This window comes from Hippopotamus amphibius, chromosome 13 (assembly GCF_030028045.1).
Source record: "Hippopotamus amphibius kiboko isolate mHipAmp2 chromosome 13, mHipAmp2.hap2, whole genome shotgun sequence".
Classification (NCBI taxonomy): Eukaryota; Metazoa; Chordata; class Mammalia; order Artiodactyla; family Hippopotamidae; genus Hippopotamus; species Hippopotamus amphibius.
In genome coordinates this window covers 85276190-85301926 of record NC_080198.1, presented here as the reverse complement: position 1 = coordinate 85301926, position 25737 = coordinate 85276190, and the positions used below count along the sequence as shown (strand labels likewise).

The window sequence follows — 25737 nt, the reverse complement described above, 5'->3', positions numbered from 1 at the left end:
AGTTCATTTTAGGTACTTGAGGTTTATCTTAACTGATGAGGTACTCAGAAGTAATTCTACATCACAGATTTTTATGAACAAAAGCAACTCAAACTAGACACAAAGACTACGTAAAAGGTTTTTCAGCAAGCACCCTGTGGTTACGCCAAATGAAATGTAGAGAATTTTAGCGTTATTTTTTTAATGAAAATTTGAAGATTGAATACACTGTACCACGTTTCAAGTATGGTAATAATGTTTTTAATATAATATACATGGTACTGTCTATAAGGAGTAGAATTTTTTTCATAAGTATATAGAAATGTGTTCTGCTATTAAGATCAAATCAAACTGAACAGGAATAACATCACTAAGATTATAATAATAAGAAAAGGTTCAAAAGTACATTATTAAAATCTAAATTTTGGAAACTAAATTCAAATTTCTTTAAGTACCTGAAAACAATTTTCTTTCTTTTTAGTATCCAAACATGTTATGATTTATTTCCAGTAGTATCATTATTTCACTGTTTTCAGTGTCACATTATTTATGAGGTTTCTACATTTGTAATTCCTCTGAAGCAAATATAAAATAGACAAATATCTTGCTAGTATGTGTGAATATTTTTCCAGAAAATTTTATGGCTGAAATATAGAACCAAGACTTAACACTGTGCAAATTGAATGTGAGGGTGCCTCTATAGAGCCATAATTCCTGGGAAACAAGTTTCCCAATCTAGCATAGTGTCTTATCCATATCAAGGACTAAATAACTTGGGATGAATGACTGATAAAACTTTATAGGGGAAAAAACATATTACTCTTTGTGTGAATAAATTTTCACTGACAACTGAGGAAGTCTCAAAGATTTTTGTTTGCCTAATCTCCATTAAATCAGAGTAGAATGAAAATTCATGCATATTTCTCTGATGAGTTCTAAAAGCATCGACCCAGCTTTTAAAATCCTAGATCTTTAAAAAAAAAAAAAAAAAACCCTAAGTAATTAAATCTCAAAATATTTTTATACAATCTTTTGGAATTACACACACATACACAAGAAAAGTCTGCTATTCAACTAAAAGGAAAAAATTGAGACAAAAATAAGACAAAATATTGATTAGCACATTTTATTCTCTTACTCTTTTCAATGAACTAGAAAGTGAACTCCTCACAACCAAACCAAAATTAAAACCTATTTGTACAGACTTGAGGACACGGGGTGGGGGGCAAAGGGGAAGGTGGGATGAAGTGAGAGAGGAGCATTGACATATATACACTACCAAATGTAAAACAGATAGCTGGGGGAAGCTGCTGCATAACACAATGAGATCAGCTTGGTGATGGGTGGGCTGGGATAGGGAGGGTGGGAAGAAGGGGATATGGGGATATATGTATAAATACAGCTGATTCACTTTGTTGTACAGTAAAAACTGGCACAACAGTGTAAAGCAATTATATTCCAATAAAGAGCTCAAAAAAACCAAAAAACAAAAAACCTACTTGTGTCTTTAGAAGCCACAATCACATTCCTCTAGGGATCACTGCAAATTACTAAATTTGTTTGAAACAGTAATGGATGAAATCCCAGGTAATGTTTTCAAGAATTTGCAGAAATATATCTAAACGCAGCAGGTTTCTGTTGTCCTTAAAACACATTATAGGGACCCCTCTGGTGGTCCAGTGGTTAAGAGTTCACCTTCCAATGCAGGGGATGCAGGTTCGATCCCAGGTCAGGGAGCTAAGATCCCACATGCCTCACTGGCCAAAAAAACCAAAACATAAAACAGAAGAAATATTGTAACAAATTCAATAAAGACTTTAAACAATGGTCCACATAAAGAAAAAAAAATTATATAAGTGCTTCATTTCTAATACCCCAAAACATATATTCATATCTGTTATAACAAGAAAGTGGGGTTAAAAGGCAATTGAGACATAAATACAAAATAACTCTTTTAAAAACTTCTATCAGTTTAAGCAATATTGTTTTTGAATATCAGAATTAGGGCACTGCAATGCTGTTAACGGTGAGGAGACCCAACCTATGCCACTGGGCTCCACACCAGTGTCACTACACAGCTGGGTGTCTTGACCTTCCTTTCACTGATCAACCTACTACATGTATGGGCTCATGATTACATCTGAAATGTAAAGATTTTATTATTCAATAACTATATCTCAATATTCCTTTTATGTCAGTCTTCTTCAGTGTTATAAATTTTAAGGATTTTGTATGTCAAAAAAAAAAAAATCCTCATAAGGGCACAGTCATGGGCCAATGTTGCTGCCATTATGACCCGTAAAAGAGGTGGTAGGGGGATAAAGTGGTTCCAAATCTCAGCATACAGACATAAGAGCTTCAAGAGAAACTAATAAAATTTTAAAATAAAACCAGCCATAAATCATGTTTTTGAAATTATACTCATTACCATGATTTTTTTAATTCAAACATAGTGTTCCAAACAAGTTTTTATTCTTTAACCTCAATTCCAATACTTCTCAACATTTGAAACAATTATATTTTTTTTAAAAGCTGATTTTCAGAGAAACTTGATAAACTAAAAATTCAACTTTATAAGCTTTGGGCCTCTACTAAGTACTTATAAGAATTTATTTCTCAATAATTAATATTACACTAATAATCAATTTAATAATTACTACACAGATAAACATCTTAATATGTTAACTTATAAATTTCACCTCCCTTTAGATTAATGCTAAATGTAGAATTTAGAAGCCTTACTTCACACACCTAGTCAACTATTTCCTCAGTGACCTGAAAGAGCTTTAAAAGGTCATATTGTCTTCGCAGCTATAAACCAGACATGTTCCCAAAGGAGGCTGTCAGTCCTGGGCTCAGGATGAAGTAAATCTACATTGCTGAATGGTAAAGCTGCACTGTTATTTTTTGGGTTTTTCTGTTTTGCAATTTTCTAAATAACTCCCTGAACAGATCCTCTACAAATCCACTTTATTATTCAATAACTCAGTCTTGTATACAACTGGAAAGAAATGTGATTAGTTTCATTAATTAAATAAAATGATTAGCACTAATAAACTAATTAAAAATGAGTAGTTGCATGTATATGAGCATGTAGGTACATGCATGTTGTATTCAGAGGACTAAATGGTACCACAGAAGCTGGTCCTATTGCCTTCAGTTGATATTACACATAAACCAACTCAAATAGACCAAGGATTGATTCTTGGAGCGATATTTCTGTATCTTTTCTTAAAGATGCTTTAAGTCCATACATGACCAGGAAATGCTTCTTCATTTCCAGCCTCAATCTCCTCATGCTGCAATTTTTAATTTTATGTTATCTATAGAAATAAAAATGTAAATATTATGTTGCTATAGATATTTACATCTTTCAAATCTGTATCAGCCTATTAATCAGGCCACCACAGCAGATCTTACCCCAAAGTAAACATTACTATCTAATATATCAACTGCTACTAAGCAGGCCTCAACCTTATTCTTAAATTTTCCCTTAGAAATTTGGGGTGCAATTTTATATGAAAACATTGGACATTATTATTACAAGTTCACCAATAAAACTGCACTAATGGTGATTCTGTGTCCTAAATCCCCAAAGTTTAAGAGTAGGGGGAATTGCTTGGTGAGAGTTTCTCACAGCTAGCAGCACCCAAAACCAAGTCAGAAGAGTTCTGAGAGAAAGGGAGTGGGGTTCGTCTCTCCCATCCCCACCTTGACCCTAATTAATGGGGAAATTAAATTGTATCTTTATTTGGGTAAAGATGATGATTCTCTTCCTATAACACTGTAAGCTCCTTAGCAGACTCAAAACTCCATGGAACTCAGGAAACTGTCTTATTTATTGTATTTACTAGTTGTCTTATTAATCAGTCTATTGCTTAACAAAATGTCTTCTGTCTAGTAGGGTCTCAATGAAGGTAATTAAATGATGATGTCCTCCACATTTATTACTAAATAATGTCTTTTACAGCCAGGCATAGCATGCAAACTAGTTTGTGACTAGTGCTGAATATAAGATGTTTATGGCAATAAGGATATTTGAGTACATAACTAGGAAGTACACCTATATCTACTAATTTTGAAATATACATCTCAGAATTTATATCATCTTCTTCCAAGTAAACACCTTAAGGTGTTATATTGATATTTATTTCATTGTTCTGAACATATTCTGAACTCCTGTTTTGGAATTTTTAATATCCTCAGTGTTTTCTTATCCTTTAATAGTGCATATGACTTTTAGAAATAGTCATGTGGACTTCCCTGGTGGCTAAGTGGTTAAGAATTTGCCTGCCAATGCAGGGGACATGTGTTTGATCCCTGCTCCAGGAAGATCCCTCATGCCGCGGAGCAACTAAGCTCGTGCACCACAACTACGGAGCCTGTGCTCTAGAGCCCTCAAGCCACAACTATTGAGCCCACATGCCACAACTACTGAAGCCCATGCACCTAGAGTGCATGCTCCACAACAAGAGAAGCCACCGCAATGAGAAGCCCACAAACCGCAATGAAGAGAAGCCCACGAACTGCAATGAAGAGAAGCCCCTGCTCACTGCAACTAGAGAAAGCCCGTGCACAGCAACGAAGACCCAACACAGCCAATAACTAACTAAATAAATTTATAAAAGAAAAAAAGAAATAGTCACAGTTATTCTGAGCCAGGTCTTGGGATACCAGTGATGAACCTGATGGATAATATCATTCGTATTTAAAAGAAAGGAGAAGGAGGAGGAAAAAGTGATCAGACTGTTTTGGGGAAGTTATCAATCAGGTTCTAAAAACTCTGAAATTAAAAAAAAAAAGTCATTGGAACTGCCCACTAAAATATGTGGGGGAAACGTGTGGAAGACCCATGTATGGAGGTCCCTTGAGTGACTGCACTGAAAGTTACGAGACTTTATACTTATAAGTTTGACATATAGATTTAAATATGTCACCTTAATTTAACATATCACCTTAGAGTTTATATGTATTTTCACATATTAGGTTTACTTATTTTGGGGTATATCTATACTCCTTAGAGATTAAAAAAAAAAAAAATCTATTTTAGGCAAAGAATGTAAATTACTTGACTAAATAAAATACAATAGAAACTCTGGCTTTCTACCAACTCAGTAGAACAGTGATTCTCTCAAACTGTAGTGTACCCAGCATGTTTGTTAAAAAATACAGATACATGGTCAATATTCTCCCAAAATCTGATTTAATCAATCTGGAGTGGGTCCCTAAGGAATCTGCAAACTTCATAATCCCCCAGCTGATCATGGTGCAGGTGACTTTGGAACCACACTTTGTAGAACACAGCAATCAGATCTCAGGAAGGTTAGAATCTCCAATTATATGACCATATCACTAGGTGTCTAACTCTAAAATAATCCACAAGGAATGGTTAAAAGATAAACTAAGGCATATTAAAAATTTTAGGAGTTTATTTGAGCAAAGCTCGATTCTAATTGAACCAAACCGGAAGTGGTTAGCAACGCTCCACCAACAGGAGCTCGGGAGAGACTTTCAGAGAAAAAGCATAAGTAAAGCAAGGAAGTTATTGACTGACTACAGCTTAAAGCCTAGCTGGCTGCTTGTGATGCGTTGTCCTTAGGTTTCGGTTTCATAACCGTGACGCATTTATGGGCTTAGATTTTGGTTGGCTTTCGTAGGCTACCCACGGCATCAGACGCCTTGTTTTAATTAATTTAACATAACTATTTTCAGTAAAATAAATGTTTAATATTAACTTGCCCACAGGAAAACAGAAATTTAGGAAAAGCACTATTCAATCCCTACATAACGTGCTAAACTAATATGTTCAATATTAATCAAGCGTCATCTCGTATCAATCCAAAGGGAATATCTCAAGACTTCTCTCCTTTCTTAGGCCATCAGAGTGAATTCTACCAAGGCTCTTCCTATAATGTGAACACTTGCTACAGCATTCTAAAGATCCCTTTCTTAATCAGAGACCAAATATGGTAGCATCAACATCCCTTTCTGTGCAGGATCCACTAAAGTTTGCTGCATTGGAATTCCTAATGGTTCAGTAGTTGAGTAAGCTGTAAGGAAGACGTTTTCTATTTCTCTGTTTATGAATAGCCTTACTTGCATCATTCTTTAAACAAAATCTTTTAAAAGCCCAACTGCATAACTAAAATGTCATTTTTGTACAATTATACAATAATTTACAGTATAGATCTAAAGAAGTTGTAAAATTTGAAAGCAAGAATGAACAAAATTGTATAAGAATAATGCTAATATCTTAAGAGAAATCCCAGGAGAAGCATCAGGCAAAAACACAAAATAGCTTTAAGTTGTGGGGTTGCCCCCCTCTCCTAAGAAAAATTGATTTCAAAATAGCTACCTTTGAAAAAATCTCCATAATAATTTTGGAGGCATTTTGTTGTGACTCTAACTACAGTCTATTCTTGTTATTTACCGTAGTCAAGTTTTATAAAGTCACCGCGAATGTTAAATTAGCAAATGTTGAACCATTGCTCTTAATGGAAATATAGGGTTAGGTTCCTGGGAGCCTTTGATTCACATCATATTAGTCAACTGCTCAGTATATAACCTTGTTTCATGAGTGTTTCTATTTAAAGATACTTTATTTAATAGATATGTTTGATTCATTAATGTTGAACACATGGCAACAGCACAAGCACTCAAGACTGAATAAGGCTTGTCTAACACATAAACCGTCCATCAGGTACATCATAGCCTTCTCGTGCTTAGGGTCACTAGACAGCACTTCAGCACTATACCTGGGGGCCATATTAAACAGTGAAACAACCAATAAAAAACACCCAGAAAATGTGGTGCTAAATAGACTGCAAAAGAAAACTTGTCTGCTCTTTAAGAGCTGAACCAATAAAGCCAACCATCACCTTGTTGGCCTTCAGTTGGAAAGGTGAGCTTTGGGCAACTCAAATTTTTCATCACTCTCTGCATATTTATGAATAACTGCAAAAGTGCCACGGGTATTGATTTGGGGGTTACAAATAAATTTTTGCAAGTAGGTGAATTGCAAATATGGAATCTATGAATAATAAGGATCTACTGTACTTTCACTATCAAGGTGAAAGTCCTCATCTTAAGTTTGATACATACACACACAGTCATATTTCTAAAGTCCTTTGTCAGTGACATAATATAGTAACAAAATACATTATTGCACCATAATGGTGTTATTTGTAACATTTTCAATGATCTATCTTTCCTGCCTCAGGACTAATCAACAGCTGTGGCATTTAATTAAAAGTTTCTAAAACAGTCTTAATTACATGTGTGTTTAACATTGGTTAAGGACCCAGAAGATGCCATAAAACTTATCAATGATATGTTAATAACCACAGACAGGCTGTTTAAACTGTTAAAAAGGAGAGCATTTTTGTCGATCCAAAGGTTCTAATTCAAAAGCATTTAATTTAAAAAAATCTAGAAGACGGAAAAAAGTACATTCAAACAGATTACTTAAATCAGTGGCACAGAGAAGAAACAGAGGTTAGGTGACACAGAAACAGAAATATATTTCTACTACCAAAAATAAATAAATAAACTCAACAATGTTGATAAAAATTAAAAGTTAATCAGTAAAATTATTCATGGTCAGTGAGAGTTACTCAATATAACAACTGCTATCATTGGGTTGGCCAAAAAGTTCGTTTGTTCAGGGTTCTCGTAACATCTTAACAGAAAACCCAAACAAACTTTTTGGCCAACCCAATACATATTTCAGTCTTCAAAAACTACTGAATATTCATAGTCAAGTCCCATGTCCTGTGACAAACTAATCTACACATCTTGGAATTCTACAATTTAGAAGTTCCAAGATATAGGTATTATTTCCTTCGACTTCCTCATTTTACACATAAGACTTTAGTGACTACAGGTTCAGCTTAAGCCAATCTCAAGCTGCACCACATTCTTGTTTGTGGTGTGTGATATTATATATCAAAGAGGGCAAAATTTCACAGGGAAATCCAGGAAAGACAACTGCAGGGAGACAGTGGCTCTTTTTACATGACGTGAGATGTGTGGTCAGGGATGTGATAAAAAGTCTATTTGGATGGGCACTGTGGCTCTGCTTACTTTATTTTTTTATACTATGAATTCTATCCTGATGGATGAAACTAAATGGCATTTTCTAATCAGGTTTATTAACATTTATTGAAATAGATGTTTCTCTATGGCTGAAAGGAAACATGACAGAATGAGAAAATATGGCCTTACAATTCAGACAGACCCAGTTTAAACCTCAGCTCTCCCAGCTACTGTGTGCAATTAGGCAAGTGAGAAACTTGCTGAGATTGTTTCCTCAAGTGCAAAATAAGGAAATTAGATCCTTACACCAAACGGCTGTGTTGTGAAAACTACACAGGCTAAAGTATAAATGGCATCTAACATAGAACTTAGTTATATACAATTACTCAACACATGATAGCTTTTTGGCATAGGATAATTAATTTCAAAGAATTCTGAAGTCACCTCAATGTTTTGGGTTAACCATATGTTACTAAAAATCCAAATATGATTGCTATTGATTTCAGAAGTCACCTAGTTCTATACACAATCAATTTGTAGAGTAAGTGGATAAAAAGAGAGAAAAGTACCTTCAACTCATAAGTACAAGCATCAGTACTTTGCCAGTAAGCCACACCATGAACTAATCTGTGCTGACAATTCTTCCCTGTGGGCATCTGGCACAATATACTCAGAATTCATCACACCAATTGATTTGCAACATGACACACACAAAAAGAAGTGAGATGGTTAAACATTACGGTTTCAGTCAATAAAAATTACAAGAGGACTTTAGATACTAGATCGGAAAATGCTGGTGCTGAGCAACACTCCTGTAATTTTGGCTGAATTGTTCATTCACTTTTTATGCATACAGAGTGAATAAAACTTTGTCTTCAATAGAAAGGCTTTTGGACTGACTTGTCCTAATTAGTTGTATCATCGTTTCAATGCCCTTGTGAAGCTATCAAGAGAGACTTCAACGAGAGAGTAGCACAGACATATATATACTACCAACTGTAAAATAGATAGTCAGTGGGAAGTGGTTGTATAACAAAGGGAGTCCAACTCGAGGATGGAAGATGCCTTAGAGGACTGGGGCGGGGAGGGTGGGGGGGACTCGAGGAGGGGGAGTCAAGGAAGGGAGGGAATATGGGGATATGTGTATAAAAACAGATGATTGAACTTGGTGTACCCCCAAAAAATAATAAAAAAAAAAAAAAGAGAGACTTCAAGAACCTTACCCCATAATAATTCCCTAAGGTAAGACTGCATTCTCCTTTAGCATGAAAAAAGTCCATTCAATCGTTCTGCAGTTTGATCCACAGCATTTTTTTCCCTGCGTGATAGACACAGGTAACCTCTGTGACAAATCACGTAGTTTGGTCTAGACCAGAGAACAATACATTATAAATCAGTGTCTCATTTTGCTATAATTGCCTCCTTAAAATAGCTGCAGCGGGATCAATGTCTCAGATTCTGTTTTATTATACACGCATTCTTAAAAGCATCAATGACAAAATGCTAACTGACTAAGGCAGAAGAGCAGCTGGTTCCATGGCTCCATGAAAAGAATGTTCTGAAAACAGTTCAAGAATGTTTGATGCACTTCACGAGGATTCTGTTCTAAAATTTCAAAGCCACATTAAAAAGTGATAATTGCTATCTGCAGTGGAAAAGAGGAAGTCCAATATATTGGACTTAGACCAAACGTTAACAGCAACTATCTTTGGATACTTAATGAATTTTGCCTTCTTCCTTCCTACCAAATATGGCTTTAACCTACATATTATGAACTGAAGGACTTGGGGCTGTTTTTATTTGTTTGAAGGAGCCACAGCTTTTTAATGCTAATCGGCTGTATAGCATTTCAATTCACTTAGCAAGACAGAGGAATGTGCTGCCTAATGAAAATATAATCACTCATAATTAAGTACTTAATAAATGTATTACTTATAATTTTATTTGAGGCTGCTAAACCATATTCTCTTTCTCTTGATCTTTCTTTGTCCCTCTGTATTAATTACACTGGGATTCTTTCTACAGTATCCTGACTGCCGTATTCATTCTGGTTCAACTAGTACAAAACTTTCTCATCTCATGAACATCAGGAAACAGAGAATATTAAAAGACAGTATGCAGATATTTTTCTTTTCCTGACTATTGGAAGAAGTAATATTTAAGCCCATTTGTTGAAGAAAGCTCATTGAATGAGCACTGAACAAACACTGGAAGAAATAACTGAAACACTGATTCATAATATAAGCGACACGTCATCTTTAGTAATGATATTCATATTTTTGAGATTCAATGTTTTCATCATGTAGGAGACAGGTAATGATTATAATAACACTGATCCACTTTACAAAGATATTGTGAAGAATGACTAATAAATGAGCCATCTGACATTACTATATAGAACATGAAGCTCTATTACTCAGGCTGCAATGTTCTGCAGTGTGTAATTATAAGCTTCTAGGGGCCAAAGAACATAATGTACCATACTTAATACCACTTGATAGGCAAAACTCTGTCACCCTTCTCCAGCTACTGAATAATTTCATGCTCTGAAGATCATAGCTACTACTTCCAAAGATAACAATGGTCCCCGGCTTGAGTAACAGAAATTCAATAGACTCCTTCTCAGCTTCAAATATTTTCTGGTTTCCTACCTACTTACTCCTTACAAACCTTTTCACAATGTTCCATCCATTGCCCCACACTATTTCTTGAAGCAACCTCATTCAAATCTTACTGCATTACAGAAAATTAAAAACTGAGTAGACGCCTATATGACAAATTTTAAAATTAATCTTAGTTTGACTAAAGTAAATACTCTTCCCACAACAAAATGCATCTTTGCATAAATAAAGATGAAGGCAGGAGCAGAAGACAAGGCTTGGGCAAAAATTCTCAATCATTGTTTGCAATCTTCCCCTTTTGAGCTGCTGTTATCTTTTGAGACTGTGCCTTCCCCTTATTGAAGGTTATTCTCCAGAAGTATGTCTGCTAGCAGTGTGGTGGGCCCTCCCACATTCATTCCACCTCCGAATGTTTAAATTGAACCAGATACGATCATTTCTTCCCCTCTGTCAGCAATTCACATTAATTTCAGGGAAGAATTAGTCTATGTGTATTTGGTTTGCTCAGAGAAGCTAGTTCTCTCTCCCTGCCCTCCCACCCCAGGGAATGCGCTGTCCCAGTTGCTGCCAGCAGCCATCTAAGACCACAGAGAAACTTGTCCCAAAATAGAGGCTTATTGGGTCGAAGCATTTAAGGAAATCTCTGCTCAGTCATCGGCTGACAATTAGGCTGAGCAGAGACTTCAGTGGCAGGATCTGACAAAGAGTACAGATCTCACAGAATTCATTCAGCAAAATCATGAAACAAACAACAAGGTATAGGTGAAACAATCTATGCCACAGACTGTGCAATTAGGTCTCATGTCACCCTCTTGTGTAGCACATATTTTGCAGTTGAATTCAGGTGTAATAGCCTCTATGGCAAAGATATTTATTATTTATTTATGGCAAAGTTATGTCTAAGTATAACCTGCTATACTTATTATAACCTGCTTATGCTATTGGCACAAATTGGGCAGTTAGCTCTAGGTATAACCTTCTCTTTGTGCTTAAATATGTAACACTGATTTCTTGGATATTGCTTACATTTTGTAGTTATTTCATTTGTATTCTTCATAAAATTGCTTGAAGATAAAACATTATAGCCTATTCTAAAATAATAACAACTCAAAAAATCACCAAGGTACAAAAATTTGGAATATAAAACTTTGGAGAAATTTTGCCAACATTTCTTCACTTTTATAATATCACTTAAATGAGAAGTTCCAATATGTATTTAAAACACCTAATTTATAAAATTTTGTTACACAAAATTTTTCAAGAATACATCAGTTGTGGGCTTCCTAGGTGGTGCAGTGGTTAAGAATCTGCCTGCCAATGCAGGGGACACGGGTTCAACCCCTGCTCCAGGAAGATCCCACATACCACGGAGCAACAAAGCCCGTGCGCTTAAAAAAAAAAAAAAAAAATCAGTTGAATAAAGCAAGATATACTTAAGAAACTAAGATAGATTCTGTGTACATGAGAGCTATTTTGAATGTTCTCTTTTGCCAGACATCAGAAGCAATAGAACCTAGCAGAGAATATTAGTCCTGAATTGGAGGAAACCCAAAGCCATTCCCCAAACACCTGTAACTTCTCCAGTTCATTCTTAAAAGCTCTCATAAAACTTATGGGTACAACCATAAATGGCTGCTTCCCCCATTCAATACTTCAGGAAATGAGTAAATCATGTTCATTCCATAAGCCTGGCGCAAACTATAGTTGATTGCTAAATACTGTTTATATTGAAAAGGTTATCCTAATCCAAGAAAGGCATTTTTAGCTCTGCATTCCGAATAACTTATTTTCTAGAAAAGCTTCATTATTTATTGTTTTACAACACTTTAAAATAATCTTTGTTTTGAGAACATTATTTGATTTAATATTTCTCTCTAATGATTTGTATTTTCTAAATATCAGTTTATAGACCACATTAAAAGCTGTACATATTAGATATTAATCCTTTTTATTATACTTGTTTCTCAACAGGAATTGATACGGAAGGTAATCAGACTGCAGGGGCTCTTTTATGCTCCTCAAAAAAATTTTTCTATTTTCTTCTAAAGAAAAGAGAATGAAAATTTTCTAGGAACATTGTTATATTGTTTTAAATTATGTAGAATGATCACTGAAAATGAAGGAATAGCTTCAAAGTGTTAGAAACATGTAATATTAAAGACATTTTTTTGGACTTTCCTGGTAGTGCAGTGGTTAAGAATCTGCCTGCCAATCCAGGGGATGCTGATTCAATCCCCTGTCCAGGAAGATCCCACATGCCTCGGAGCAGCTAAGCCCGTGTGCCACAACTAGGGAGCCTGTGCTCTAGAGCCTGCGAGCCACAACTATTGAGCCCGTGTGCCACAACTACTGAAGCCCACACACCTAGAGCCTGTGCTCCGCAACAAGAGAGGCCACCACAATGAGAAGCCCATACACCACAAACGAAGAGTAGCCCCTGCTCTCCGCAACTAGAGAGCGGGAAGTAAAGAAGACCCAACACAGCCAATACATACATACAAACATACATACATAAAAAGTAAAGACATTTGTTTGAGTAGCAGCTATACCACACTGGTCAGCTGAACATTCTAAAAAGCTAAGCGACTATGATCTGAATCAATTATGTACAAGAGATGTAATTTACTATATGCCCTATTTTACTAAAATGCTAAATATTATCCCAGCATCTCAGTAGCAGTTCTTTGCTCTCCTTCATGGATAACCAGAAAGGAAAGTATAAAAACATTTCTAATGTGATCTACACATTACAAAAAATAAGTGCTGAGACACGACTGCTCAAATAAATGGCACAGCCAGGAAAATGGAAAACAAGGGCAATTCATCTGTCAATGGAGATGAATAAAACATCTCATGCCCCAGGCATTTTGAAAAATTCTGTTTCAGAATCCAACATATTTGGGGGGAAGTTAGGTTTTACCCAGATGGAACTTTTCAAATGCATAGTTTACAAGGGTATAAACCTTCAACCAAGGCAGTAAAAAGAGAAATAAAAATTATATGAGTAAACAAGGAATTACCCTAAGGATTATTTAAAGCCAAGATGGGAGAATTTCCACTCATATTAATGCACAGAATATACACTGGTTTAAGGGAATGATTTGATGACAATCTTTGAACCAACTATTCGGGAATCCATCCCATTATTGCTAAAAGAAAGCATAGCATTCCTAAACTTTCAGAAATATACTTCTCATTAATATCCATCTAAAATCTACCAGCTTTCAAAGGCCATTACCAGGGCCACCATCTCCCACTGACCTACCTCCAACCCTGCCCTCCACCTTGGTCTAAGTGATTTCTCCAATCTTGCAATTCCACATATAAGTCCATATACATCTTTCTTGCAGTGCCTTGTATAGTCGAAGGCACAGTAGTGTCGGTTATGAACAGACAGCAGAAAGACAGACTTGAGTTCAAACTCTGAGACTGTCACTTGAGCTAGCAGTTTAATCTCTCTATGGTTCAGTTTATTAAGCTGTAAAATAGGGAGGGTAACAATATTAGTATTGACCTTATAAAGTCAATGCAAGAATTAAATAAGATAACACATATGTCTGCCTCGGAGTCTGGCAGTCCATTAAATTCAACCACTGGTACTAAATTGTGATCCCTTGCACATCTTATCTCATATAAAATTATAAATCTTTTCCGAAACAATACAGAGTATAAATAATTCCTTGAGAGTACTTAATTGCTTTTCCTAAAATTAATTTATTACATGTTAATTTCAATGAACATTCATTCTTCCAGAACACTACACAATGCCTCCCACATTTATTTGTTGAATAACTGAACTATCTTAGTATTTATACCACCAGACTTTCAGTTGAATACAGAGACAAAAGAATGGAAGAACTTTCTGCAGCTCAGGGTGTGTTTGTTTGTTTGTTTTTAATCTATAAAGTTAAAAGGATTGAGCTATACAATCTATGAGGTGTCTTTCAATCCTCACATTCTAGAAACCTGTGATATTCATTAGAGCCAAATCATTCTTGTTCTATGTTGAAGCTACTCCTTTTTAGCTTTGCCAGCATTCTTTGCAGTCCCACTTAAATGCTCTCTTTCTTTCCAAAACATCATCTATATGGTTTATATTTTCGGGAGTGCCATGCTTCTTCATTTTTCACCTTCTTTGTCCAATCCCTAAAATAACAGACACCTTGTTTTAATCATCAAGATCTATTGCCTAAAAATTGTATTAAGTCATATATGAACCAGGGAGAGTGGTCTTATTTTCTAGATAGTTCTTAACACACCATTGTTAAATCACCTGTTAGCTGCTTAAGGGGCAATCTTTAAAGGAAACAGGTCATGTGCTAACTCAAATCTATGAAATATTTACCTAGCAGAAAAGATTTGGCCTGAGGAATAAACACTACCAGTTTTCACCCTGGCACTCCTTCAGTCCTCAAGTCCTTTTGAGCTTACAGATGGTCTTAATTAAAAACAAGTAGTTTCTAATTTACAACACAGGAAACATTTAGAATTTGTTGTTGAAGTAGAGTTAGTGGAACCTAGTAACCCCAATCCTAGCCCCAGACATCTACCTCTATGACTTTAATTTATTTGTACAGATTCCTGATGTGTTCATAAGTCTTTTTTATTACAAGTATAATACACTTCTATTGCACTTAAACTTAAAAAAAAAAAAGTTGACATAAAGACACCATATCAAGTATTGACTTTTTCCACCCCATGTCCTTAAGTTGTGTCAAGCTTGTACTGGGAGCTGAACACAAAGACTGAGAGCCCTGGGTCTGGAATATTAATGGCTGATGGGCTTCATCTTTCATAGAAGCCACATTCTCTAACTGTGACATCAGTGTCCTGAACTTTATAAAGTGGAATACTGCTTGCTTCACACATGCTTGTATGCTTGTCTTCCAGCTTATCCTACAAAAACTCCAATAACTGCTGTGTTTCGCAGCCACGTTTCCTCAGCTTTATATCATTTGCGTAACGTCATTTTCCACCAACAATTTTTCTAATAGTCTATTCTGCTTGAAAGTCTTTAGCCTCATTTTTTAAAGGCAAACTCTAACCTTGGAATAATGAATGTTCTTAACCCATATGCACTCCACTTCACTCCCTGTAATAAACACACACACCAACACACAATCTGTCAAAGTTTGTCAAGAGGTGAGGGGGAGGGGTTGAAGGTCAAATTAAGAATGGTAGCTTTACGGTCTGGGAGACTAGCCAATATTAATGTGCATAAGATGGAGCTTGAACTGGACAAGGCTTGTGGTATAAACCCAGTAGACCAGAAGTCACACACTATAGTTGAATTATTCTTCTCTGTTACTTAAAACTCACATTCTATGTAAAAGTTACCTTGATATTGACATTATTTGCATTTAGACCCTCACACTTTCATAAAAACAAATGGAAGTAATTGGCTTTCTTATTTCATGAAAACTTTTTTCACTCTTTTACTTCCACAGTTTGAGAAATTCTTTACACAAATAATTGTTCATCGTTAACTTAGCAAATATATTTGTATTTCTTGCATTAAACTAAAAAAGTTTTCTCTAAGTAGCTTTTGATATCTTTAAAAACTTTAATTTTCAATATTAACTAGGCTACTTAAAATATCCCTTCAATTAATAGTTATATTCATAAACTAAATAAAATTTTGCAGTGTGGGAGGGGGAAGAAAATAGGAGTAGGAGTGTCACCTTAATATTAAGGCTTCATCTCTTTTTGACCCCATGAGTCTTCATGGTATCAACACACATGGAAGAAATTGTTCTGTGAACCTGAAAGGAAAAGGTCTAGGAACCAACTCTGCCTCTGGGATGAAAGGGGCCTCTGGGTGCAGCTGCAATGTTGCCAAAAACTTCGTAGGACCAGATAGTTGCTCTTTATACTAAAAGGAGCAGTTTTTAAAACCTGTACCCAATTTGTAGGGTTCAAATTTAACTCTACTAAAGTGGAGAAGAGCCACAAAGATGATTAAAGGGTTGGAAAGTAATATCTATGGGGAAAGATTAAAGGAACAGAGATTATTGCGCCTGGTGAAGGGAAGACTGATGGATGATTTAATAACATTCTTAAGGTATTTGATCAGTTATTCCAGTGACCAGCTGTTATTTATCTACAATGAGGACAGAACCAAAGGAAATAACCTTAAATTCCAATATGAAGGACTTAGGTTAGATCTAAGAAAGACCACTCAGAGTGGGGTTGTTTAATATTGGAATGGAGTAGCATCTCTAAAAGTCTTCAGGTCTGACCTAGATTACCCTCTCTGGAATTGGGAGTGCTGGTGCTAATAGAAAGTTAGGAGAATAAATCCTCTCATGTCCCTTCTACACCTATAAACCTGTGATTCTGAGTCAGATTCTCTTATGTCTATTTTAATACACAATGAATTATGTAAAAAATTACTGGAGGTGGTGAATTTAGAAGTCAAAGTCAAAAGAGGTCTGGGAGATAAAGCCTCTTTCCTACATAAGGGTTCTCAGAATTTACCCAAAGCAGCCCCAGATTACAGTAAACTCCCTTTCTTGACTTTACAATCATATTAAAACACTATCCTCTTTACCTATCCTGGAAAAGGCAGGAGCATATAAGAAGACAAGAAACAGAAGCAGATTTGTTTCCTCATCATAAAAATAGTCCAAACATAGACACTGAACTCCCTAAATCACGGTAAATTACGCATGTGCAATGGAAAAGTATAGTGTCTATATTGTGGATTATCTTTTTCTTTTTCCAATATCTTAGTATCCATTGAAATATTAGGAAAAGCAGGATAATAATATCTGTAAAGTTCACAGAATTTATCAGAGAAAGTGCTGTGTCACCTGGTAGGCCCACTGTACTCACAAGATCCCACTGTTGCCTTTCTGTTGCAGTAATTTGCAATAATTTTAGGGGACTTTACAAAGTGAATAAAAAGGAATTGAAGCATCTGCAATTCAAGGCATTTAAGCCTTAATTCACAGACGGCAGCCCTGAGAATAATCACCAGGGCCTAGTCATTTTCTGCTACACTGCACATGAAAGGCATGCTATCACTTTTTTAAAAATATATATGTATCTCAAGATGTTATCATTCCTCACTTGAGTGATTAAATAACTGCAGTACTTGCTATATGGTCCCCAAAAGAGCTTACATAACTAAGCATATACAATTATAGGCACTCAAAGTTAAGTGTCTTAGACAGTGTGTTGCTTCCCAGAATATTTGATAAGGGGAATGAAACAAATCTTTTAAAATTGGCTTCCCAGGAATTCTTAAGCCTATGATAATATAATACATAATAAATGTATGGGCCTTGAGAAAAAAATTTTGTGTCTTGACTTGTCCATTTTATATCTTTATATTTTATAATCTCTTCAAATAGCTATAAACTCAAAATCACTTCAAAAACTAAATAACATATTATCTGATTTAAAAAACTAAACCTCAAAATTTCTCAATATGGCATTAAAGTTGAAACAGATAAGACAAAATATTAAAGTTCAAATATTATCATATCTTAGGAAGATGTTAGGTGACCATATTACATAATTTACTTTTTAGAGTGAAGGGGGTCCTATTAATAATTAAACCAGAATAGCAGGCAAAAACCAGAACTGTCCTAGGCAAACCAGGAAATAGGGACACCCATCTCCTAGACCAACATGATCCTGTGTGTTATAACCAAAGACAGAAGCCTGCAAAGTCTCCAGGGACTTGGCCCTCTGGGTTGGGACTGGTATGCAGGAGGTAATTAACTGATATGAAGGAGTGGAAAGAAAGTTTACTTCAAAGGTCAAAGTATCTATTGCAAGGTCACTCCAGAGAAGTGAAAAAACATCTCTGAAATAACAGAGATGTTCTACTATAAGTGTAGAGCATAGAGGTGGGCAAAGAAAAGGCAGAAAAAACACAAGACAAGCAGGGCACAAAATCAGCAAGCAGCAGGTCTGATTGGAATTCAAGAGCTGGATCCACTCATCCAATCAGTCACAGTGCAGATATTAAATGAACACAGACTAGATTAACCCTGACTGAGGGACTAGAGCACAGTGGTGGTTACCAAGACAGAGTATCGGGCGAAAACACAGCAGATGATAATTACCAAAACTGCAGCACAAAGTAAGGATGAAATCATGAGGTACTTTTAGCCAGCACAAGAAATAAGCTAATCTAGAATAGAGAGAGTAGAGAAAGAAAAGAATCAAAAGAGTTGTCTGTCACAGAAGCCAAGGGAAAAAAAGTTTACAGAAGGAGATATAATCAAATGCTGAGAGATGAAAAGAATGAAAACTGAGAACAGGCCATCTTGTTCCACAGTCAGGATAATATGTGGGAATGTTTTACCTTCTGCAACAGCCCTATGTAAATTTATTCTTTGTTAAAGAATAAGCCTTAATGGCTTTTTTTTTTTTTTTTTTTTGGTGTGGACTATTTTTAAAGTCTTTATTTGAATTTATTACAATTTATTGCTTCTGTTTTATGTTTTGGTTTTTTGGCCGCCAGGCATGTGGGATCTTAGCTCCCAGACCAGGGATCGAGCCCGAATGCCTTGCGCTGGAAGATGAAGTCTTAACCACTGGACCGCCAAGATGAAGTCCCTAAATTTATTCTTATTATTATAACTACTCTTATTCTCTAGTCCTTAGCCAGGGAAATCTGCAACCTTTTATTCTTCATCTAGTTTGTTCAGTGGTATGATTAGTCAAAGGTGATAAATATTTCCCTTTTTTAGATTCTCATCATTTTTTCTCAAAAAACGTGTATATATTCAGCTATGGCAAAGGTTTATTTTGCTGACATGTGTGTCCAGAATAGATCTTGATCCTACATGGAGGACTTGCTGAACAAGTCCTCTGTCCCAGCTACTCATTTGATTAGCAGCAGTGAAGACACATGAATCTAGACTTGCATTGCACTAGGTTCTGCACTCTGCTTGCCTCCATGAACACAGCATTTCGGAGCTGTCCTAAGCAAAAATTACCAGCATCTCCCTGTCTTCATAACTGGTGTGAAAATAAGTATCCATCAGTCTCCACCCATGAGATGCAATAAAGCCAAACCACAGCACTAGTCACCTCCCAGCTGCTGAGCTACTCCTCTCATTCCCTGCAGACGATCATCTGTTTGTCAGACATCAATCCAGCTCTTGGGTGAACAGCTGATTTAGTGAGGGGTGGGTGAAACAGCCACTAAGCAGCTGCACCACTTTTCAGGGACAAAGCATGATGGTTAATGAAGATGCATGTAGGGTAACTAAGCAGTTAAGGCCCTTGATAAGTGCGGAGGCACTGCTCAAGTCAGCACCTGGGCAAAAATTTTCCAATTACTTTAGACAGCATTCATATAAGGATGGCAGCTAGTGGCATACAATGAATTTTCTGGTTCATGCACTTACTCAGCATCAAGTACTGAACGCCTACTGGGTGCCAAACATTGTAATAAGAACTAGATATTTTAACCACCCTAACTTATTCATATCCATGGTAGAGACTGTTCAGAGATATCTTCCTTTTGTTCAAATCCAGCCTCATCTTTAAGGGCCCAGCTCAAATGCCAGCTCCTTTGGGGCGTCCCTGGTAGCACAGTGGTTAAGAATCCGCCTGCCATTGCAGGGGACACAGATTCGAGCCCTGGTCCGGGAAAATCCCACATGCCGTGGAGCAACTAAGCCCGTGAGCCACAACTTCTGAGCCTGCACTCTAGAGCCCACAAGCCACAACTAATGAGCCCATGTGCTGCAACTACTGAAGCCTGCACACCTAAAGCCTGTGCTCCTCCGCAACAAGAGAAGCCACCACAATAAGAAGCCCACACACTGCAACAAAGAGTAGCCCCCGCTCGCCACAACTAGAGAAAGCCCACATACAGCAATGAAGGCCCAACACAGCCAATAAATAAAATAAATAAATAAATTGATTTAAAAAAAAAAGCCAGCTCCTCTAAGAAGGTTTCCTTGAGCCTCCCAGGCAAAAGTAACAACTCTTTTCTCTAAATTCTCATAGCACTGTGTTTGGACTTCTTTTATGGGACATGATATCCCCCATTGTAATTATTTCTCCATGACACCTCCTAATAGACTATAAGTAACTCGAAGCCAAGAGTCATGTCATCCCAATATCCTCACCATTTTCTTATTTCTCAGAGCGTAATGAAGTTCCTTGCACAATGAATATATTAATGGGCTATCTGCTGTCCACCTTGGCCCAACACAAATTATTAGATATTTGGGGAGAAAGCATTGTCTTATTCTCTACAGCCGAAAACAATCTTATCCAAAAAAATCTAGAGGGAGAGACAAAATAAATAATAATAAGATTTCATAGATATAGATATAGCTATAGATATGTGTGTGTAAAACAGTAATAATCATAATTTTAATACCAATGATACTGAATTTATCATACTTTAAGACAATTTAACTTTACCTTTCCATTTATTAAAGAAAGTATTTACTAAAATGAAAAAAATTATCAAAGTAAATATGCATGACCTACTTAAACCTTCCAGGTGAACTGTTTTTAAGTACTTTAGAACATTAATTACTCTTGAGTCTTATATGTTCATTAAAGCAGGCCCAATAAGATTTCTACTGTCCTCTACCTATAAAACATTTGTTAGCAAGAAAACTGGGTTACTGTGTGTACTTGAAATAATGTTTTAAATTTATGCTTACTTATAAATAACCTATAATTCATACAGTGTGCTAATTCATGCACGCTTCCTTCAAAAGCTCTCATTAGTGAGAGGAAGCTTAAAATTCTGGAAATATACTGAAGCATTTATGGGCTACACCAACGAAGTAAATGGGAGGTGGGAATTAAAACCCACTCTCTTTTTTCAATTTTTTAAAATTTTTATTGAAATATAGTGGATTCATTTTTCAAAAAAAAATTTTTAAACCCATTTTCTTCTTTGAGAAGGTGAGTATGGTATAGCATAATGGGTTAGAAGCTTGGAGACCTGGATTCTACAAGGTGCTCTGTATACATGTGCATACGTTTACACTATATATGTGACGATGTGCGTGTGTATGTGCGTGTGCGTGCGTGTGTGTATTATATTATATTAGATTAAACATACTGATATGTCCCCCTCATTTTCAGCAACCCTGGCTGATAAGCTCCTTGAACACAGAAATCATGTTTTACTCATCCTTCTATCCCCTGAAATGTCTATATAAGTGCCTTGCATGTGGTAGTTAGTAAATAAATTTTGATTAAATTGAGTTGAATTGAAAGAAATTCCTTTAATAAGCTTGTCTGCTACTACATTTTGATCAATATGCTTTAAAATGAGACACACTGCCCAGCAGGGAGATTTTTCTAATTTTTTGACAGGGTTCCCAAACCAATAAATACATTAACTCCTTGAAATGAGTTCTGCATGTCTCTGGATATCTCTTGAGAAGAAAGAAAAGGGAAAAAAAGAAAATTAGCATTTCTTGAGCTTCTACCATGCATCAAGCACTGTGCTAAGTATTTATCCAGAATCTCTTAGTTTCAAAAAGCACTAACGCAAATACAAAGCTTACAAAATCTCATTCGTTAGGGATGAATTGGCATCACTGGGCAAAGAAAATGCTATCTTTTCCTATGAGGTGAAATCTGGCAGTTGAACTATTTAAAAAAGAAAAAATCCTGTTTGGGTGGGAAAATATCTCTTCTCAATGAAATTTTCACTTGATGGGAGTGTTCTGTTACTTGGAGCAAAAAAATACAACTTTTGCAATTTTTCAAGAATTCTGAGCTTAACCATAATGAAAAAATATTTTGCTTATAAACAGTATACTTGTACCATCTGAACTCATATATATCAAGAGTAACTTCATCCTATACTACAATTTAATTTAAAAATAAAATTTAAATCATCAAACCAAAAAAGTGCCACACTGCTAAAACAAACCCAGACTCCAATGTAGTTGAAAATTTGGTGCAAAGCTCACAGGCCTCGTGGTTTGGGTAATTTCCAAATTTATTTTAACTCGTTGCTCCAAGGCCATGATTCTCCTCAAGGCAGAGTGTCTCTGAATGGGAAAAGGGGTGAATATTTGTGGTTGGGAAAGCTTGCTAGAGAATTCTTGTGTGCCGCCCCTTCCCTCCCCTCAACTACACCCACTCCCAAATGGAACTACTGCTTGTTCACTCATTCAAATAATCTTTATTAATATGTACTAGACTATTTTTTAAAAACCTTTATACCTTTTTTCTTGTTTTCCCCTAAACCAAGAAAGCAGAAGTGAGAAGCGGATGAAAAATCAGAATAGCAACAACAAATAAATTCCTCTCATTAAAACAACTGATAACTTCAAAATAGTGATACTTTCTGACAATCTCATATATATTTACCTCACAATGAATACTGCATCTGTTATACACTCTAACCAAACTTGCTCTGAGTTTTGGATATATCCATTCTACTCTTGTTATCTTTGCTTAGTTAAGTAAAATGAGTATTTTACAGATTTTTAATGACATCCAGAAGTCACAACTGGGCTTTAGAACAGAGCATATCAAGTTCCCACACTGTCTGTTCATCAATGCTAATCTCACCTCCTCTCACATGAACCTGAAGCCTTTTGGAAAAGAGCCACATAGAGAAACTACACACAGATATGAACATGTTAATCACTGTCGTGTGTGGGTGTGGGTGTGTGTGTGTGCTGGTATGGAGTTAACCTAGGCAGGAAAGCAAAATGAGTTTACCACGTTGTTTTAAAGTGGCCTTCTGGTACTATATTTCCAATAATTTTCAAAATAAAATAAAATTTGAACAGCTAAATTGTAACATTTTTTCACTCAAAAAATGTGTAGACAGTCAAATTGATTTTTGCAGATCAAATTCACCTTGGGTGAATGTGTACAATTGCAACTAGCTTGACCATAAACAACTTTTTAGGCATCTTCTCCAACTGGAGTTCATGTCCCCCAGTGGGATGTCAGTGCACAGGGTACCAACATGACGGATACTCCTGAAACATCCGTTTCATGTGAATATTTGAGGGATAGCTGAATTTTTGTGATCTTAGATTTTTTAATTTATTTTTAAAGAAACATGGAGTAGAAAAAGCAATTGGGAATAATAATTGAAGAAGCTTCAGTTCCAAGTCTATAAATATGCCAAAAATTTTTTTTTCCAATTTTTCAGAAGCCTCATTTCTAGACCAGCATTTGGTTGAAATAATGTTAATGCTCATGGGGGTTTTGTGGCAGAGTGGCAGGAATACTGGGAATTAAGAGACCTCAGTTTGACCTCTGACTTGCCATTACCATGGGGAGTCTTGGGAAAGTCCCTTTCAATCTCTAGGCCTCGGTTTCTTCCTCTCTAAAACAAAGGATGTGTACTAGACCATACCTAAAACCTCTTCCCACTCTATGTTCTGAGATTATTTAATATTTTACCCTTGAGACATTCAAATCCACAAAAGTTAACTGAATCAGGGAAAAGTCTCCTGTGGGTCATTTCCAAATCCCTAATAAGACCATGAGCTAACTTGACCTCATTGAGTAGTTTCCCCATAGCAAATATTATTCAGGCTCACCTATCTACAAAGATGGTGCTTCCTATCAATCTATGTGAGTCAGCATCTTGCTGAGGTACATTCTCTTCACCATAGCATTTTCAATCAAATGAAATTCCTATTCTAATTGCTACATAAAAGATCAATCATTGGGACTTCCCTGGTAGCGCAGTGGTTAAGACTTTGAGCTCGCAATGCAGGGGGCACTGGGTTCAATCCCTGGTCAGGGAACTAGATCCTACATGCATGCTGCAACTCAGTGTTCACATGCCACAACTAAGGAGCTGGTGAGCTGCAACTAAGACCCAGTGCAACCAAATAAAGACTAAATTAATAAATATTAAATTTTTTAAAAAACAATACTTTAAAAAAAAAAGATCAATCATTGTATCATTCATAACATCTATACAAATAAAATTTCTAGATCTGTAAGGGGGTTGGAAAATTCAATATTTCATATATCATGTTCCCACAGCTTGTCTTCAGACTGCACCTAAGAATCCAATATGAAGAAAAATTTTCACCCCCAGTCTGAAATGTAATTTTACATAAAACCAGCTTATTATTACAACTCTTTGTAGTGCACATCCTATATTTTTAGACTATTAACTCATTCCATGTTTAAAACAGAAAGATAATCACTGTGCTATTTATCCATGAAAGATGATAATATACAGCTTAACATCTGGTAAGCAAAAGAAAATCATGGCTACTCCTCCTAATATAGGAAGAGCCTCTAACAGGGAAACAACTTGAACTGAAAGGAAATATTTGAATAGGAGTAAGGGGAACAAAAGGAGCAAATAAAATTTGGTGAGGGACTCCTGAGTTTTGAGCCTTTTCCCTGGACTCATTCAGCACTCATAATAACTGCATAAGGTAGGTATCATTCCTATTTATAAATGAGCAAACTAAGATCAAAGGCATTGTTATTCCACAGCTAATACTGTGTAGCTGGGATTCAGGCCCAGCTCTGTCTCTGTCCATGAGGTTAGGCTGCCTCTGGATTAAAGGTAATTGGACAGCATATACACTCTATCACAAAGTGGGCATGTATAATAAAAGAAAAAGAAATGAGTTCCAGATTGAGACTTTGAAGACTGTGCACTACAGGAAAGAACTCTGAAGGAGGAATTAGGTAAGAGGAGACCCCAGATTTAACAATAGTCACAAGCATAAAGAAGGAGAGAGAATTTCAAAAGAAGGTTAGTTGAAATGTTAAGCATTCGGAAGTTGCTTAAGCATGAGGGCAGACTACCTCCTAATGATATCACCGTTAACCTGAGTAAAACAGCTGGAAGTCATCACCAACGCTCTCCTCTCCCTCACCAAGAAGTAACAGAGCCCAGTTGAAACCTCCTTTGGTACTTCCTTCCCATTCTTCCTGCCCTCACCCAACTCAGGCCCTTATAATTTTAGTAGAAAACTGCAGCAGCTTGGTCTCATGCCTTCTACTAGTCTGTGTTCTTTATATTTTCTAGCTTAATCTCCCTAAAACACTGTCTGACCATATTACTCTTCAGTGCAGAAATCAAAATGGTTTTCTACTAACCATACAACATTCATCCTCATAGTCTTTTCCATTAACCATATGCATTTTATATTTAACTACT

At 36.1% G+C, this 25737-nt stretch overlaps 1 protein-coding gene across 1 annotated transcript in view; it reads right to left on the bottom strand.

The window, feature by feature from the left end:
* COL25A1 (collagen type XXV alpha 1 chain) overlaps positions 1–25737 on the bottom strand; it is a 438835-nt gene that overhangs the window by 361582 nt on the left and 51516 nt on the right. The gene's annotated exons all lie outside the window — the stretch shown is intronic.